Source organism: Cornus florida, unplaced genomic scaffold, assembly GCF_030987335.1.
Source record: "Cornus florida cultivar Cherokee Brave unplaced genomic scaffold, ASM3098733v1 CherokeeBrave_3.0.0_Hap2_Chr07, whole genome shotgun sequence".
NCBI classification, from domain to species: Eukaryota; Viridiplantae; Streptophyta; class Magnoliopsida; order Cornales; family Cornaceae; genus Cornus; species Cornus florida.
The window spans coordinates 9,954,409-9,958,677 of NW_026775577.1; the positions used below are offsets into that span (position 1 = coordinate 9,954,409).

At 32.5% G+C, this 4,269-nt stretch overlaps 1 non-coding gene across 1 annotated transcript; it reads left to right on the forward strand.

The window, feature by feature from the left end:
- The first annotated feature begins 346 nt into the window (after positions 1-346).
- LOC132267952 (small nucleolar RNA R71) lies at positions 347-452 on the forward strand. Its single transcript, XR_009469141.1, has one exon. It is a non-coding gene; the product is annotated as a small nucleolar RNA R71 (small nucleolar RNA).
- The last annotated feature ends 3,817 nt before the right edge of the window (positions 453-4,269 follow it).

Consider the following 4,269-nt stretch of genomic DNA (forward strand, 5'->3'; position numbering starts at 1 on the left):
TTCATTTGATGCACGATGAGAACGGTTAGGAAAGGAAGATACTTGGTTCGCCGAGTTCTGGTTAATCAAAAATTGATCAAACCTTTGAGACAAAGACTTCATTTCGGCGGTTATTTCATTTGAATGTTCGACTTGATGTAAGCCTACACTCTTCCTACCTTGTGAATTTCTACCATTCTTGGATGATAGTGTTCTATGCAAAGAATTTTCACTCATGCTTTCATAAAAATGCCATACGTCATCCTCATGCCTATCAATGTAAGAGCCACCCATGGAAGCATCAACCATGCCCTTATAATTATCCGATAAGCTCTCAAAAAAATATTGAACTAATTGCCATTTGGGCATGTCATGGTGTGGACACTTCCTTAGCAATTCATTGAAGCGTTCCCATGCCTCATGGAATGTTTCCCCATCCCCATGTGTAAATTCTCGAATTGAGGTCCTCATGTCATTGGTCTTAGAAACCGGATAGTACTTCTTCAAAAACTCTTGTTGCATTTCTGCCCAAGAAGTGATTGAAAAAGGCCTAAGATTGTTAAACCAATATTTTGCCTTGTCCTTAAGGGTGAATGGAAAAAGTTTAAGCCTTGAGACTTCTTCCGGCATGTCCGTATATTTTACGGTGGAACATACTTCAAGAAACTCATCCAAATGCTTATAGGGATCTTCACTAGGAAGTCCATAAAAGTTAGGAAGCATTTGAATGGTTTATTCTTTAATTTCATAATGATGTGCTCTAAATGGTGGCAATTGAATGCATGTGGGTGCATTGTATTCATTAGGCACATAGTGGTCTCTCAAAGCAAGTGGTGGGTTTGCAACTTGAGGTGCAACATGAACACCTTGATTTTGAATTCCTCGATTAATGACGGGAGATTGTGGAGCATACATTGGCTTTGGCATTCCATACGGAACTTGGCCTTATTGTTATGGTGGTTGGATGAATGGCCTTGGCATGCCTAATGGTACTTACATCTTTTCATTGTGTACATTAGGATGAAGGATACCTTGTTGGTCTATGTGATACCCCCTAATTTCAAAACACGGGTTGATCCAAGTCCGTGCACAAAATCAGGGGATATCACAGTTGGTATCAGAGCACTCAAGGCTCAAGTGTCCCTAGGGTGTCTTTCGTTGTGTGACTTCCGCGTTGTGTACTCTTTTAATTAGAGCTTAAGTTTAGGATTCATTGTATTCTATATTCGGTCTGTTAGTGTATCCTAATGGTAAATCGTTGAGTCTTATCAGAAAATGGTAAGACGTCGATTTGGAAGGTATTTATGGAGAAAGGAGTGTAGGCGCTAGAATCATATGTTAAATCAGTACGTAGGGAGACAATAGTTATTGTGGAAACTAATTGAATGACATAGACTACGAAGGTCAATAGTTTACGTTCACACAGTAAACATAGGTGTGAGATTAAGATAGAAAACTGAATTGTAGGAAATTATTACTTCTACATGCAATATTGTTCAGGGCAGATGAATGTAGTTACAGAATTGGTTTTTAAGTTCTATTTTTGAGGGTTGGGGTGTTCCAAAGTTATTTAGATCAAATTAGGTGATTTAAATGGTTGAAATATATTGGTTAAGATCTTAGAATGCACAATATACATTAATATGCTAAGGACTTGAACCATATGAAATTTTAATTAACTTACATGTTGTGAATGAATGATTTATTTGCTTAATATTATTCTAGAAATTTCAATGTCTATTTATGTGATTTTAATCATGTATTAGCATATAATATAATCATGTATTTATCAGATTTTGATTATAATTACTTCTAGATTATTTGATGTATAATTATATATATTGCATGAAGTATGAGTTTTATGGATTTATGCACCATTAAAATAATATGGAGGTATTTTAGGGATAGATTAACGGAATAGTTAAGTCCTACCTATTTATTTATGGATTGTATGGTTTAATGCACCGGTATGGGATGGTGGCATTTTAGGGACGGATTAACCAAAGAAGTTAAGTCCTACCTATATATTTATAAGGGAACGGATTAACCATAGAGTTAAGTCCTACTTATTCGTGTCAGGTTAACGGAATAGTTGGATGACATGCCATTAAAATAATATGGTTGGATAGTTTACTTTTATGTTTGGATATAATGGATTATATATATATGTACCACGATATGAGCTTGAGTCTCAGGATCAGTGGTTAGGATGGAGGCGTATATTGCCGATTGAGATGGGTAGCTGGATTTAAGGATGTGTGGGCCCTGGTAGAAGGAGGACTCGTGACCACCTTTGTGTGCGTTTTACATGAGATACCCACTATCCGGTTGAGACTGCTTTAGTCTAGTGAGAGTCTCTAGTGTGTATTTATATTTATCAATTATATAAATATGGAATTAGCTAATTACGAGATGTGTCTGCTAATTATGAATATGTGTGGACGGGTTAATTTCCACACGGATAAAAGGAATAATGAAATTTGAAATTAAATAATCAAAGTTTTCATTTCATAGATTCGTGAATTCCGAGGACGGAATTCCTTTTGTTAGGGGGGAAGAATGTAATACCCCGATATTTTTAAAGGATTTATTAATTAGGATTAATTATTTTATTTTTCAATGATTTATTTTATTTCATTGAGTGTTAGATTAATTATCTTATTTTAATTAAGTTATATTTCATGATTATGTATGATGATTGATTGTTTGTGTGGTTGATTATTGATTGAATTATTGGTGTGTTGATTTTATTGGTATTCTGTGACTTAGTTGTAAATTCTTGGTTTTTTATGTGTTTCATATAATTAGTTATTTTAATTTCAGTATTTAATTAATTATTTTATTTATTTAAATTAATTGGATTGGGCTTAAGGGAAGTTGGACCAAATGATTTGGTCTTGGGCTTGAAGGAGGCCTTATTGGGTTAATTAATAAAGGCCCATGGTTATTTAATTATTTAAATGATCATTTTTGGTATTAATTATTAATATATAAAATTATATATAAATATAATTAATTAATAATTGTTAGGGAAAGATATATATAGAGATATATATATTTATGGATATATATAGGTTTATATGATTTAATTAACTAACGGTTAATTATGGAAGATAAATATATATATGTGTGTAATATAATATATGTATATATATATTATGTTATTTAAAGATTATTATCTTATTAGTAGTCCTAGTTGGAATAGGAGTTAGGTTTTAATGTGTATAAATATACACATAAGGTTTATGGTTAAAAGGTTTATACGTTAGAAAAATAAGAGAAGTAGAGAAAAAGAGAAGAAGAGGAGGCTGACAAAGAAGAGACCGAATCGGAGAAAGAGAATGTTGGGATTCGAAGAGTTTTGAAGCGTCAGTTTTGTTTCAAAACCTTCAGGCGAGTTCTTCTCTATCTTTCCTCTTAGAACTCATAAATATTTCCCTTGAGTATCAAGGTTTTAAATTAAATTTACCAACTATCATACCCCCTAATACCAACTATAATACCCCCTAATTTCGGAACGCAGGTTGATCAAGTCCGCGCACAAAATCAGAGAAATATCAAAACAATTAAAGTATTTAAACAAGCACAGAATACAAAGATGGAAAAATAAAGAATAAATAAACCGCTGAAGAAAACTAATAAATAAATATTACTTAATGATTCTCCAACAATTACAACTCGGGAATCCCGTAACTCAAGGACCCCTTAAAACACTATCCAATAATCCAATACTACTTAACAGTACACAAGTGGAATAGATGAATGATAGTCTCCCAGCTGCGGATTGTCAACCTCGAGACTGGAACCTCTAATAACCTGAAAAATAAATCGTGGGTTAAACCCTACGAGCAAGTTCTCTCTACCAGACCTCTAAAAATCACTAAATAGATCATCTCTGATCAAAAGCAAACCTAATAAAGTTTTAACCTTGATATACCATGATATACATATATATATATATAACTAATTATATACAATATAACAATAACATCTATAGCCAGGTGCATTAATTCCAAAACCATTATCAATGATTAATAATAATTATATCTAGTCCAATCCACAATTTATTTTTAAAGAAACTCCCCTAACCTTAATTCCATCCTACACGGCAATTTAATAATAAAATATAATTAAAAGAATATTATATTTAATTCCAAAACCAATAATGATTTTAAGTATTTAAATCTCATAGCCAATATGTAGGCTTTGACAAATCATCCATGTTACCCCCAGTATTATTTTATTAATATGTATAAAATAATACACTAACCTGTAAGTACTAGACTATTC